At 43.0% G+C, this 16,340-nt stretch overlaps 1 protein-coding gene across 1 annotated transcript in view; it reads left to right on the top strand.

The window, feature by feature from the left end:
- Positions 1-16,340, top strand: part of LOC126426617 (forkhead box protein D3-A-like) — a 587,591-nt gene that overhangs the window by 76,597 nt on the left and 494,654 nt on the right. The gene's annotated exons all lie outside the window — the stretch shown is intronic.

Below are 16,340 nucleotides of genomic sequence, written 5' to 3'. Positions count from 1 at the left end.
TTGTCAGTAGCACTCAACACTTCATGTGAATAAAGAGCTAGTTCTGTTTCACAGCCGGCCGGAGTGGCCGTGCGGTTCTAGGCGCTACAGTCTGGAACCGAGCGACCGCTACGGTCGCAGATTCGAATCCTGCCTCGGGCATGGATGTGTGTGATGTCCTTAGGTTGGTTAGGTTTAATTAGTTCTACGTTCTAGGGGACTGATGACCTCAGAAATTAAGTCCCATAGTGCTCAGAGCCATTTGAACTATTAGTCTTTCACAGGAACGATGTTTTGTAAACCCATGTTGCCCGTGACAAAATGTGAAGCGACTTGTAACATTAATAGATAACATGTCGTAAAAGTTTTAAAACTTGAGATTCAATAGTCACAGCGTAACTCTGTCTAAACCTGTCATCCAATAAAACGCTTTTTAGCTATCTTGGCTTGTGAAGTTTCCTTCAGTTATCAACTTCCGAAATTCTGTCATAATGCTGACATTGTCAAAAATAAGTAAAGTAATATGTTAACATTTATATTGTCCAAATTTTACTTGCTTACATGTAATATTTGAAGCAAACAATGTTCATACAATGTGGGATACATCTTTTAAAAATTGGTTTGCCCTGTTGAGGACTACATGAAATAACTTATGTGCTCCTTCTTTCCAGTAGTTTTCCAGTGTCCACCCAGCTCGTGCAACGATGTGAGCGGTTGCAGTAAAGACGGAAAAAGAGACGAACAGGGAAACAATATACATGGTGTTACAAAAAGGTACGGCCAAACTTTCAGGAAACATTCCACACACACAAAGAAAGAAAATATGTTATGTGGACATGTGTCCGGAAACGCTTACTTTCCATGTTAGAGCTCATTTTATTACTTCTCTTCAAATCACATTAATCATGGAATGGAAACACACAGCAACAGAACGTACCAGCGTGACTTCAAACGCTTTGTTACAGGAAATGTTCAAAATGTCCTCCGTTAGCGAGGATACGTGCATCCACCCTCCCTCGCACGGATTCCCTGATGCGCTGATGGAGCCCTGGAGAATGGCGTATTGTATCACAGCCGTCCACAATACGAGCACGAAGAGTCTCTACATTTGTTACCGGGGTTGCGTAGACGAGAGCTTTCAAATGCCCCCATAAATGAAAGTCGAGTGGGTTGAGGTCAGGAGAGCGTGGAGGCCACGGAATTGGTCCGCCTCTACCAATCCGTCGGTCACCGAATCTGTTGTTGAGAAGCGTACGAACACTTGGACTGAAATGTGCAGGAGCTCCATCGTGCACGAACCACATGTTGTGTCGTACTTGTAAAGGCACATGTTCTAGCAGCACAGGTAGAGTATCCCGTATGAAATCGTGATAACGTGCTCCATTGAGCGTAGGTGGACGAAAAATGAGCTCTAACATGGAAATTAAGCGTTTCCGGACACATGTCCACATAACATCATTTCTTTATTTGTGTGTGAGGAATGTTTCCTGAAAGTTTGGCCGTACCTTTTTGTAACACCCTGTACAGTTTCGAATGTCGCTTAATTTTTAAACAGAATGAAGTAATGTTCGGCATAACATCCAGCGCCATCGCACGCTTCTTAGGTGTCCACACGGAAAGCATGAAATTCTCTCGTTCTCACCCAACATAGTGTTCTAATGACAAACGAAAGTTACGACAATTCCTAACTTAAACACAGGATCATTTTTATGAGCGAGCTGTGTGTGACGCAAAAGCATTCTGCAGGGATTTCAGCTAGGATTGCCATACGTCGCGGATTTCGCGGCCAGTCCGCCATCTTATGCCCGAAGACGAGTGTCCTGGACGAAGAGGAAAATGACCGCGAAAAAAAGTGGCTAGTAAGTAAAAAAAAAATTACGCAAGTTTTGCCACTGGCTACGGAACAAGTGCTTCATAACTCCTGCAAACTTGACGAAAGCCGTTGAAACCTGTTCTGATATTCCGTGTCACTTCAGAATCGCTCGGCTATTTTCAGAAGAGACTGTGGAAGCAGTTCTAACAACCCTACCACAACAAAGGTCAAAAATTAATTATGATTGTGGTGTTGCTCACGCTGCTAAATATTGCATTTTCGGGCAAGAACAAAGTTATATTATGTGGCAGGTGTCATTAGAGCACAGTTAATAGAGTCATTTCTTGAAATAATGGATAAACTAGACACTCATCTTTTCGTGTTTCCCACGCTGGTCTCGTTGTGAACTCGTGGCTCAACCGTCGAAAATCTAGGTGGTGGTGATTCCAAGCAAACAGGCCTAGGTGTTATTCTGCGATATTCAAAAGTTTTACAGATGTGTTTCATAAACCATTCTTGAAGATTAAACTTTTGCAAATTAGGACAATGGTGATGTAAAAAAGTAATCAGCACTCCGAATTTAAGTTACACTTCTTTTTTATTACTTTTGTTGCAACATCACTTCACAATGTAAAACATACTTGAAAATATCTTCCTCACTGTTAAAGTTCACATTTCATAAACTGACAACAATTTGCGTCTTTTCAACATGACGACCAAAACTTGACTCTCTAATAATAGCTTACGCGCCCAAAAATCACAGTTACAAGTACGTCAAAGATCATAGTGACAAAAGAAAGAATTCACAAAAGAATAATATCATTGCAATATAAACATATCGATGTATCAAAGTACCTCTACATTAATGAAATCAAATCTGAATGTTGTCTCAGAAATATGTTAACTACTTTACAGAAACACAGTAGAATATTGCTGGTATCGAGAGGTTGAGGTGAGATGCCGCAATGGTTACGTAATTCAAGTACCATTACACAGTGCAATAATCGATTATTTGCGACTGTTTCAGTTTTCCGCTGTTGGTTTACAACGTCTCTGCTGTCGGTATCTGATATTCTTTGGTCGTGTAAAGTTAACATTCAGCTGAGCGAATTGTAGTTCTGGCGTTGTTATTGCAAAGAATTTGAAATTTAAAATGTCGAAACGAAAAGTACATTTTCGAGAAGAATATATTGATGCGTTTCCGAGTATTAAACGTGGAACAAAGGAACATGAGGCTATTTGCAAAGTGTGTGGGTAAGTACAATGCATAGTAGGTACGCAACAGTAAACAATGCCTACCATTTGTAGAAAGCACACAAATGAGTATTATAATTGATCAGATTACTGAAATGCACGTGTTTAAAAAACCAGGTCTCCCAAAGTTTTATTTTCTGGCGATAGTTTTCAGTTATTGAAAAAAATATTTTCACCGCGCCATCAAATTTACTTTTCAGGGTGACCACAGAATGAAAGAGCTGTCAAAAACGTGTGTTTTGAAGCGTACAAATTTAGTAGCTGTGACACTTCGAAACTTCGCGCAATAGATTGTGCACGTTTTCGCAATACCGTACATAAACTAAAATGTTAACTCGCGTGCTTTTGGTTAAATGGCAACTAATCCTAAATTATTTCATTACAGTTGCTACATTTCAATCGCCAATGGAGGGAAACGAGTTCTCAATGACCATATGACAAGCAAGAAACACACAAGAGCTGTGAATTCTGCTTCAAGTTCCAAATACTCGAGATGATGCCTCATAAAAAGTGGGTTTAATTTTTTGAGGTTTGTGTTTCTAAAGAGCAGTACTCAGAAGTGCGTGCTATTGTGCAGTACCATTTCTCCATTCCAGGTCATAATGCCAATGTGGAGAGATAGCTTTCCCTAGTGAACGCACAATGGACAGAAGAAAGAAACAGGCTAGCTTTAATATCAGTCAGTGCAATGATCGAAAAAACATGAAAAACACAAATTGCACAGATTTTCATTCACTGATTCTGAATCGGAGCGAGTTTCTTTCTTCTGTCCAGAGCTCAGAGAAATATGACTGGTTTAAAGCATAAAGTGAAAGATATATATCACCTGTAGCAGCATGATTGTGCACATGTTAATAAAAAAAAAAAGGTACAAATAGCTCTGAGCACTATGGGACTTAACATCTATGGTCATCAGTCCCCTAGAACTTAGAACTACTTAAACCTAACTAACCTAAGGACAGCACACAACACCCAGTCATCACGAGGCAGAGAAAATCCCTGACCCCGCCGGGAATCGAACCCGGGAACCTGGGCGCGGGAAGCGAGAACGCTACCGCACGATCAGGAGCTGCGGACGCACATGTTAATAATTTGTGTTCAGTGCTGTAATTAAAAAAGTTATTTAATGTCAATTGCAATTACTTTCCTCCATCATCGACCGCTCCTTTATGGACACCATTAATGCTTGGATTAATATTCCTTGTTAATTACAACTTCTTTGCTGACAGAATTACTGTTTGAATTATGGTAATTATCAAGATTTGCAGAAAGGTGAAAGGACATTGTGTGATTCCAGGTTTCAACCACATCTTCATAATTACCACTGTAAAGTAATGATTGAACTGAAATGCAAACCAATGGTCACTTGCACAACATGTCGGTCCGTGTTTCAACCACATCTTTGTAATCACCGAATTTTGTCCTTCACTTTCGCCCTTGTATTATGGCAACCCTAAATTCAGCGTATTGTTGAATAATGACGCCAACGAAGGTATTGATTACAGTCATTCTCTTAGCTCCTTCCTTATCAGACAGCAAGAAATACATTTCAGCGCTGCAACTGTCATATGTTACACTGACGACGAGATCAAAAACGGAATACACGAAGCCACAAAAAAAAAAAAAAAAAAACCACTTTTTTTCCCTTCTTTTTATGACGTTCTACAAGTCACCAGCGTTCGACAGCGACGTAGTTTCGTGCGTTAGTTCCGGAACGTTTGGCAGCTTAAATGTCTTGTTATTTCTCGCGACAAATCCTTTAACTTGGCTCAAATTCAATCTTATTGGGCTCACAAGGAGACGGCACGACCGTGGGGTCGGGGATTTGTGGTGAAAGAGGACCCCTAACACCTCTCGTGGCTAAAATATTAGGACGCACTACCCGGAAAATCCCGGGAACAATCGATCCAAAGTTTCTTAGGTGCCTTATGAGTATAAAATGTTAGCACACTGCCGAGCCGCCGTGTGCCCTCGGTGTTTAGGGCTCGGATTCCTACGCCAGAGATTTCGGGTTCGATTCCTCCTCTGGCATTTTTTTTTCTTCTGTCTCATTTTCTTTTGTTATTCCACAAATTATTCAGAAAGTTTGCCAAACCTACATTATCTTTAACAAATTAGTTACATTTTTGAATAAAAATTATTTTCTTTTTGTCCAAGAACACAATTCATGGCAGTGGGTCTCCCATTTTTCATTGTAAGGCATATGAGGAAAAAACATTGGGTTTTTAATCAGAATAACAAAGTCGATTGGGAAACATTTAGTTTTCATACATATAATAATTATAAACAAGAACCGCAGTGGTAATTATCGTAAAAACAAACAAAGCAATAATTTTTGCGACATCTTGCACAACATATAAAAACGGATTTTTTACAATCACATTGCGTTAGCAATAAATCTGTGCAAAAAGATGCCCCATTAACATTTACGAAAATTTTTTGAGTTTTTGATAATTTTGAGGCAAACCAGGAATATTGAATCATATCTCGCAATATTTGTGACGATCATTGACGGTGAATTATAGTATGAATTTTTATGCAATCTTCCCGGGAATTAATTTCACGATTCTCCTACAACAATGCTCTGCAATTTTGCAAGCAACAGAAGAAAAAAAAAAAAGTTTGAGGAGGAATCGAACCCGAGACCTCTGGCGTAACGGTCCGAGCTCTAGCCATGTACGCCAAACGGCGGCTCGCATGTAGATTTACATTTTTTACTCATAAGGCACCTAAAAAACTTTGGATCGATTTTTCTCCGGATTTTCCGAGTAGTGCGTCCTAATATTGTAACCAGGTGAGGTGTTTGGGGTCCTCTTTCACCACACAAAATTTCGGACAAATCCCCGACCCCACGGTCGTGCCGTCTCCTTCTCAAATTGCATTGCTACAGTGTCAACAGTAAAATATACTGTTTTTGTACGGTCTGCTCGATGTCGTGAAAATTATTGTTTCCCATGTTTGGACGACGCTTATCACTCCGATTAGTGTGAGACCACATGTATGGTATAAAACAACGCACATACACAAATAAAATGATTTAATTTTTCATTTTTATGCCAAAAGTTTAATTGGATATTGTTTTCTTAATTTAAACAATCGTTTATAAAATATCGATAGGTAACAATTTATATTTACTGTAGGCTGGTTCTTACAAATAAGAAGACAGCAACGAGCCACTGTTCGTAATGCTATTTATTTAACTACACTCCTGGAAATGGAAAAAAGAACACATTGCCACCGGTGTGTCAGACCCACCATACTTGCTCCGGACACTGCGAGAGGGCTGTACAAGCAATGATCACACGCACGGCACAGCGGACACACCAGGAACCGCGGTGTTGGCCGTCGAATGGCGCTAGCTGCGCAGCATTTGTGCACCGCCGCCGTCAGTGTCAGCCAGTTTGCCGTGGCATACGGAGCTCCATCGCAGTCTTTAACACTGGTAGCATGCCGCGACAGCGTGGACGTGAACCGTATGTGCAGTTGACGGACTTTGAGCGAGGGCGTATAGTGGGCATGCGGGAGGCCGGGTGGACGTACCGCCGAATTGCTCAACACGTGAGGCGTGAGGTCTCCACAGTACATCGATGTTGTCGCCAGTGGTCGGCGGAAGGCGCACGTGCCCGTCGACCTGGGACCGGACCGCAGCGACGCACGGATGCACGCCAAGACCGTAGGATCCTACGCAGTGCCGTAGGGGACCGCACCGCCACTTCCCAGCAAATTAGGGACACTGTTGCTCCTGGGGTATCGGCGAGGACCATTCGCAACCGTCTCCATGAAGCTGGGCTACGGTCTCGCACACCGTTAGGCCGTCTTCCGCTCACGCCCCAACATCGTGCAGCCCGCCTCCAGTGGTGTCGCGACAGGCGTGAATGGAGGGACGAATGGAGACGTGTCGTCTTCAGCGATGAGAGTCGCTTCTGCCTTGGTGCCAATGATGGTCGTATGCGTGTTTGGCGCCGTGCAGGTGAGCGCCACAATCAGGACTGCATACGACCGAGGCACACAGGGCCAACACCCGGCATCATGGTGTGGGGAGCGATCTCCAACCGTCATCGAACCCATCGTTCTACCATTCCTAGACCGGCAAGGGAACTTGCTGTTCCAACAGGACAATGCACGTCCGCATGTATCCCGTGCCACCCAACGTGCTCTAGAAGGTGTAAGTCAACTACCCTGGCCAGCAAGATCTCCGGATCTGTCCCCCATTGAGCATGTTTGGGACTGGATGAAGCGTCGTCTCACGCGGTCTGCACGTCCAGCACGAACGCTGGTCCAACTGAGGCGCCAGGTGGAAATGGCATGGCAAGCCGTTCCACAGGACTACATCCAGCATCTCTACGATCGTCTCCATGGGAGAATAGCAGCCTGCATTGCTGCGAAACGTGGATATACACTGTACTAGTGCCGACATTGTGCATGCTCTGTTGCCTGTGTCTATGTGCCTGTGGGTCTGTCAGTGTGATCATGTGATGTATCTGACCCCAGGAATGTGTCAATAAAGTTTCCCCTTCCTGGGACAATGAATTCACGGTGTTCTTATTTCAATTTCCAGGAGTGTAGATGTCACCATAACTGGTTTCGAACTGACACATTCATCATCAGACGGCTGATCACAATATTCAGCAGATGTGCTTTACATAATCGCCAGTTTACGATTTTTATTCTTCCACTGTAGCGATATATTCTTGGTGTGTCGGTGCCATCGAAAATTCCGCGAAATTTTGTTGCAAAAGTTGCAGGATTGTATTTTTGAACTATTGCAAAGTATATGCAGCACTTATACGATTTGCATATTACCATATTGAGCAAAGATCCACCCACCCACCCACACACACACACACACACACACACACACATACCGGAAAGTATTTGCCATTTGACACAAAGATGGTTGGTTCAGAAATAAAACTGTCGTTTCAACGTTAGGAAACGACTGAAACAACTCACTAACGGTTCCCAACAATGACATAAACGATTCTACATTCTTAATGGAAGTAAACAAATTTACTTGTATAATAATCTTTGCTTCTCTGAATGTTCTCGAAAACTACTGCAGAGACACGTCTGGGACATGTTTTCGTAGATTCACCAGACCAATAACAACAAAATAAGTGGAAATCGACCTTTGCTTTATACTCGTACAGTTTTGCGATGGCTTCATACTCGGGCAAAATATTTTATTAACCGAACTCCGCAACCAAACATTTGCGGACCTATGTTTGTATGAACTTTTTTCTTTAGTTTTACTTGTAGAATAACATACTAAAATATTTGTATATCTTCGTGGATCACCCTGTATATCCTGCGCGTAGCGAAGCAGCTTGAAACAATAAATGCAACGCCTGCAGTTCAGACTGTACATCAAGTTTCTTTCAGTGTCTGCTGATACAATAGCTTCATACTTAACAATCATGTAAAACCGTTCGCTCGAGAAGAGATTCGAACCTAAAGGCTAGAGAGTTGCACAGCACCAGTATTCAAGAAAGACAGTAGGAGTAATCCGCCAAATTATAGACCCGTATTGCCAACTACCTCTGCAGATGACGAAGAAATTGAAGAAATGTATGAGGAAATAAAAGAAATTATTCAGATAGTGAAGGCAGGCGAAAATTTAATAGTGACTGGAATTCGGTAGTAGGAAAAGGGAGAGAAGGAAACGTAGTAGGTGAATATGGATTTGGGGCAAGAAATGAAAGAGGATGCCGCCTGGTATAATTTTGCGCAGAGCACAACTTAATCATAGCTAACACTTGGTTCAAGAATCATAAAAGAATGTTGTATACATCGAAGAACCCTGGAGATACTAAAAGGTATCAGATAGATTATATAATGGTAAGACAGAGATTTAGGAACCAGGTTTTAAATTGTAAGACATATCCAGGGGCAAATGTGGACTCTGACCACAATCTATTGGTTATGAACTGTAGATTAAAACTGAAGAAGCTGCAAAAAGGTGGGAATTTAAGGAGATGGGACCCGGATAAACTGACTAAACCAGAGGTTGTACAGAGTTTCAGGGAGAGCATTAGGGAACGATTGACCGGAATGGGGGAAATAAATACAGTAGAAGAAGACTGGGTAGCTCTGAGGGATGAAGTAGTGAAGGCAGCAGAGGATCAAGTAGGTAAAAAGACGAGGGCTAGTAGAAATCCTTGGGTAACAGAAGAAATATTGAATTTAATTGATGAAAGGAGAAAATATAAAAATGCAATAAGTGAAACAGGCAAAAAGAAATACAAACGTCTCAAAAATGAGATCGACAGGAAGTGCAAAATGGCTAAGCAGGGATGGCTAGAGGACAAATGTAAGGATGTAGAGGCCTATCTCACTAGGAGTAAGATAGATACTGCCTACAGGAAAGTTAAAGAGACCTTTGGAGATAAGAGAACGACTTGTATGAATATCAAGAGCTCAGATGGAAACCAAGTTCTAAGCAAAGATGGGAAAGCAGAAAGGTGGAAGGAGTACATAGAGGGTCTATACAAGGGCGATGTACTTGAGGACAATATTATGGTAATGGAAGAGGATGTAGATGAAGATGAAATGGGAGATATGATACTGCGTGAAGAGTTTGACAGAGCACTGAAAGGCCTGAGTCGAAACAAGGCCCCCAGAGTAGACAACATTCCATTACAACTACTGACAGCCTTGGGAGAGCCAGTCCTGACACAACTCTACCATCTGGTGAGCAAGGTGTATGAGACAGGCGAAATACCCTCAGACTTCAAGAAGAATATAATAATTCCAATCCCAAAGAAAGCAGGTGTTGTCAGATGTGAAACTTAACGAACTATCACTTTAACATGTCACGTATGCACAATAGTAACGCGAATTCTTTACAGACGAATGGAAAAACTGGTAGAACCCGACCTCGGGGAAGATCAGTTGGGATTCCGTAGAAATGTGGGAACACGTGAGGCAATACTGACCCTACGACTTATCTTAGAAGAAAGATTAAGGAAAGGCAAACCAACGTTTCTAGCATTTGTAGCCTTAGAGAAAGCTTTTGACAATGTTGACTGGAATACTCTCTTTCAAATTATGAAGGTGGCAGGGGTACAATGGAGGGAGCGAAAGGCTATTTACAATTTGTACAGAAATCAGATGACAGTTATAAGAGTCAAGGGACATGAAAGGGAAGCAGTGGTTGGGAAGGAAGTGAGACAGGGTTGTAGCCTCTCCCCGATGCTATTCAATCTGTATATTGAGCAAGCAGTAAAGGAAACAAAAGAAAGGTTCGGAGTAGGTATTAAAATCCATGGAGAAGAAGTAAAAACTTCGAGGTTCGCCGATGACATTGTAATTCTGTCAGAGACAGCAAAGAACTTGGAAGAGCAGTTGAACGGAATGGATAATGTGTTGAAAGTCTTGAAAGGAGGATATAAGATGAACATCAACAAAAGCAAAACGAGGATAATGGAATGTAGTCGAATTAAGTCGGGTGATGCTGAGGGAATCAGATTAGGAAATGAGACATTTAAAGTAGTAAAGGAGTTTTGCCATTTGGGGAGCAAAATAACTGATGATGGTCGAAGTAGAGAAGATATAAAATGTAGACTGGCAATGACAAGGAAAGCGTTTCTGAAAAAGAGAAATTTGTTAACATCGAATAAAGATGTGTCAGGAAGCCGTTTTTTATCCCCCTTCAGTCACCTGCAACAAAAAAGTGTTGTAACTTTTGAACCATAATTTCTGCAGCAAATGTACACTACTGGCCATTAAAATTGCTACGCCACGAAGATGACGTGCTACAGACGCCAAATTTAACCGACAGGAAGAAGATGCTGTGATATATAAAAGTTTAGCTTTTCAGAGCATTCACAGAAGGTTGACGCCGGTGGCGGCACCTACAACGTGCTGACATGAGGGAAGTTTCCAACCCATTTCTCATACACAAACAGCAGTTGACCGGCGTTGCCAGGTGAAACGTTGTTGTGATGCCTCGTGTAAGGAGGGGAAATGCGTACCATCACGTTTCCGACTTTGATAAAGGTCGGATTGTAGCCTATCGCGATTGCGGTTTGTCGAATCGCCACATTGCTGCTCGCGTTGGTCGACATCCAATGACTGTTAGCAGATTATGGAATCGGTGGATTCTGGAGGGTAATACGGAACGCCGTGCTGGATCCCAACGGCCTCGTATCACTAGGAGTCGAGATGACAGGCATCTTATCCGCACGGCTGTAACGGATCGTGCAGCCGCGTCTCGATCCCCGAGTCAACAGATGGCGACGTTTGCAAGACAACAACCATCTGCACGAACAGTTCGACGACGTTTGCAGCAGCACGGACTATCAGCTCGGAGACCGTGGCTGCGGTTACCCTTGACGCTGCATCACAGACAGGAGCGCCTGCGATGGTGTACTCAACGACGAACCTGGGTGCACGAATGGCAAAACGTCATTTTTTCGGATGCATCCAGGTTCTGTTTACAGCATCACGATGGTCGCCTCCGTGTTTGGAGACATCGCGGTGAACGCACATTGGAAGCGTGTATTCGTCATCGCCATACTGGCGTATCACCCGGTGTGATGGTATGGGGTGCCATTGGTTACACGTCTCTGTCACTTCTCGTTCGCACTGACGGCACTTTGAACAGTGGACGTTACATTTCAGATGTGTTACGACCCGTGGCTCTACCCTTCATTCGGTCCCTGCGAAACCCTACATTTGAGCATGATAATGCACGACCACATGTTGCAGGTTCTGTACGGGCCTTTCTGGACACAGAAAATGTTCGACTGCTGCCCTGGCCAGCACATTCTCCGGATCTCTCAGCAACTGAAAACGTCTGGTCAATGGTGGCCGAGCAACTGGCGCGGCACAATACGCCAGTCACTACTCTCGATGAACTGTGGTATCGTGTTGAAGCTACATGGGCAGCTGTACCTGTACGCGCCATCCGAGCTCTGTTTGACTCAATGCCCAGGCGTGTCGAGGCCGTTGTTACGGCCAGAGGTGGTTGTTCTGGGTACTGATTTCTCAGGATCTACGCACCCACATTGCGTGAAAATGTAATCACATGTCAGTTCTAGTATATTTGTCCAATGAACCCGTTTATCATCTGCATTTCTTCTTGGTGTAGCAATTTTAATGGGCAGTAGTGAATTTTCAAGAATGAACAAATCAGAAAATGGTGAAGTTGTTTGAAGTTTGGCACGACCCCCTTTCTATAAAGATGACCGATTCCAAGTTGGTCTATGTCAAGATGGCACCGATGTTCGCTAACTGTTAAAGGTAGACAACCGTACCCATACCTTACTGGAATAATCAGGATTCCCCATTCCTGCGGGGATTGGACATAACAGGGTGTAGTGCGACTTTTGACTCCCCCTGTACTGTGCTCAAACGTTATCAATTGGGTCGAGGGAAATGATCTAAGTACTACTAATCAGCACGGATTCAGAAATTTTCATCCTTGTGACATACAATAAACTCTTTATTCACACGAAGTAATCACTGCAATCCATAGGGGTACTCAAATTGATTCCATATTTTTAGATTTCTAGTAGGCTTTTGACACTGTGTCGTACAAGGGACTTCTAATCAAATTGCGTGCCTACACAGTACAGTCTCAGTTGTATGATTGGGTTCGTGATTTCCTGTCAGGAAGATCACAGTTCGTAGCAACTGAAGGAAAGTCATGGAGTAAAACAGAGGCGCTTCAGTCCGGAACCGCGCGGCCGCTACGGTCGCAGGTTCGAATCCTGCCTCGGGCATGGATGTGTGTGATGTCCTTAGGTTAGTCAGGTTTAAGTATTGGGTCCATGGCTACGTGGGTCTCCGCCACACTCCAATCCTACCATCAGCTCTTACCAACTGGAGTCGGGACTCAGCTGACCAGACCACGGTTTCCCAGTCGGCTAGGGTCCAACAGATACGGTCACGGGTGCAGGAGAGGCGCTGCAGGCGATGTCGTGATGTTAGCAAAGGCACTCGGGTCAGTCATCTGCTGCCACAGCCCATTAACGCCAAATTTCGCCAAACTGTCCTAACGGATAGCCTATTCGTTTGGGGTTGGGTTGTTTTGGGGGCAGAGACCAAACAGCGAGGTCATCGGTCTCGTCGGATCAGGGAAGGTTGGCGAAGGAAGTCGGCCGTGCCCTTTCAAAGGAACCATCCCAGCATTTGCCTGGAGCGATTTAGGGAAATCTCGGAAAACCTAAATGAGGGTGGCCGGACGCGGTATTGAACCGTCGTCCTCCCGAATGCGAGTCCAGTGTGCTAACCGCTGCGCCACCTCGCTCCGTACCTTACTCGTACGTCCCGCATTGATTTCCGCGGTTATTTCACGCAGTGTTGCTTGTCTGTAAGCACTGACAACACTACGCAAACGCCGCTGCACTCGGTCGTTAAGTGAAGGCCGTCGGCCACTGCCCTGTCCGTGGTGAGAGGTAATGCCTGGAATATAGTATTCCCGGCACACTCTTGACTTTGTGGATCTCGGAATACTGAATTCCCTAACGATTTTCGCAATGAAATGCCGCATGCGTCTAGCTCCAAGCTCTAGTTCCGCGTTCAGAGTCTGTTTAATTTCTGTCATGCGGTCGTAACAGCGTCGAAAACCTTTTCACATGAATCACCTAAGTACAAATTGACAGCTTCGGCAGTACATTGCCCATCTATGCCTTCTGTAAGTGTTAGTACAGTAAAAACTCGATTATCCGTCACTCTTTAAACCGTCAGTTTCTGTTAACCGTCACTGCTGTAACAGCATAATAATACAGGTACTGTAATAACAGAATGCTCTAAGGTGCAGTGACGCGTTGCTTTGTTTATGTACTCTATTTTAGTGGGGAGTGAACGTACCCGCCCGCCGTAGAATGGTACATAAAATATGACCTTCAGCTGACGTGCTAACACATCTCCCCCTTTTCTTGTCTTTGTCTCACTTGTGAGTCAACAATCACCACTGGGTCGGTTTCCAGTTGTGGCGAGAAGACTGTAATTGTCGCAGTGTAACTAGCGGGATGTGCCGTGTTACGCGTTTTCCACTTGAATAATCTTTATTGAGTAATATTTTACACTACCGTATTTAGTGCAGCTGTGTGTGATACAGTGACTCAATAAAATGTCTGAAAAACGTAAACGTGTTGTTTTAGGACTTACAAGGGGAGGCCGCCAATTGTGAAATTCAGATTCGATTCATACTGCGCATAATAAAAGCTCATGGCCAGAGGTGTAATGTGGCAAAGCACCAAGATGCACTTCTCAGCCGTTGTCGAGAAAATCGACAGTTAAAAGAAACCGTTGCCGTGAAATACTCTCTACCATTTATAATTCCCTACAGCGTCGTGGCGCAGCCGTAAACGCTCGGGTTCGTAATACGAAGGTCGCCGGATCGAGTCTCGGGCGATGCAACTTTTTTTTTTTAGTATTTGTTTTTTGTAATTCACACACACACACACACACACACACACACACACACATATATATATATATATATATATATATATATATATATATATATATATATATATATATATATATATATAATTCCCGGCAATCAGTTTGCAACAATTATGCCTATAATAAGTTGTTGAAAGTCGTTTGTCGTGGAAAAACTGGCGCCTTCGAACATGATTATGTTTTCCGCAAACAAAGTTGTATTTCACAAATGTTATTAATTGTCTTCATAATGTTTACACGTGTAGTTAACGGAAGACGTAGAAACGATATTCCGAAACGAATACGTATAGTGTAAGTCAATATATATATATATCGTGGGGTCTCTAATTCGAACGTTTGACTTACAGTATACGCATATATATATATATATATATATATGTGTGTGTGTGTGTGTGTGTGTGTGTGTGTGTGTGTGTGTGTGTGAGTTACAAAAAACAAATACTAAATAAAAGTTACATGGCGCGAGATTCGATTCAGCGACCTTCGGATTACAAACCCGAGCGCTTACCGCTGCGCCCCGACGCTGTGGAAAATTATTAATCGTAGAGAGTATTTCACAGCAACGGTTTCTTTTAACTGTCGATTTTCTCGACAACGGCTGAGAAGTGCATCTTGGTGCTTTGCCACATTACACCTCTGGCCATGAGCTCTTATTATGCGCAGTATGAATCGAATCTGAATTTCACAATTGCCGGCCTCCCCTTGTTAATCAAAAACTTGAAATTATAAAACGCTTAAGGAAGGGCGGAACCGCGACAAGCGTAGCGCTGATTTATGGTATTGGAAGAACAACAGTTAACGACATAAAACGTGATGCTGATAAAATAGAACAACATTTGTCAACAATGCAGAGCACGGATGGAGATGTGCGAACAAGAAAGACAATGAAACCTGCAATATATGATGGATTGGACACTGCAATGTATCGACGGTTTATACAAGCAAGAAGTCACGGGATTCCACTTTCAGGGCCTATAACAATGGCCAAAGGTGTTGAAATCAACAACAAACTTGATGCTGACTCGTCTTTTAAAGCCAATATCGGATGGCTCGACAAGTTTAAATTTCGTCATGGCATTCGCCAACTTGATATCAGTGGAGAAAAACTCAGCGCGGATAGCTCTGTAATTGTTGAGTTCCGGGAACAAATTAAAGAAAAAAATGGCTGAATTGAATCTTGTTAGGGAGCAAGTTTACAATTGTGATGAAACTGGGCTTCATTAGAAGGCTTTACCACATAAGACATTAGCATCACGCTCTGAAAAAGCTGCTCCAGGTTTCAAAGTACAAAAATGTAATAAATAGTTTTATTTGCTATCACAATCGTGTTTAATTTGAAACTTCCTGGCAGATTAAAACTGTGTGCCCGACCGAGACTCGAACTCGGGACCTTTGCCTTTCGCGGTCAAGTGCTTTACTATCTGAGCTACCCAAGCACGACTCACGCCCCGTCCTCACAGCTTCACTTCTGCCAGTATCTCGTCTCCTACCTTCCAAACTTTACAGAAGCTCTCCTGCGAACCTTACAGAACTAGCACTCCTGGAAGAAAGGATATTGCGGAGACATGGCTTAGCCACAGCCTGGGGGATGTTTCCAGAATGAGATTTTCACTCTGCAGGTGGAGTAAACGCGGATATCAATTTGATGTTTAATTTCTTTTCGCTCCGAAATATTATTATATTACTGTGAGAGTGATATGTGTCTATACATAAAATAATTGATTGAGGTTATTACGGTATATTGATAATTTTTACTTATGGGCCGTCTGACAGCAACTGAATAAAACACAATTTCAGTGCCATACGCGTTTCGCCTTTATTTTCTGCAAGGCATCATCAGTGACCTGGAATATGTACATATGTTAGCTATTTAATTTAC

The sequence above is a fragment of the Schistocerca serialis genome, chromosome 11, assembly GCF_023864345.2.
Source record: "Schistocerca serialis cubense isolate TAMUIC-IGC-003099 chromosome 11, iqSchSeri2.2, whole genome shotgun sequence".
NCBI classification, from domain to species: Eukaryota; Metazoa; Arthropoda; class Insecta; order Orthoptera; family Acrididae; genus Schistocerca; species Schistocerca serialis.
The sequence above is the reverse complement of the archived record's forward strand: the minus strand, read 5'-3'. Positions and strand labels throughout refer to the sequence as shown.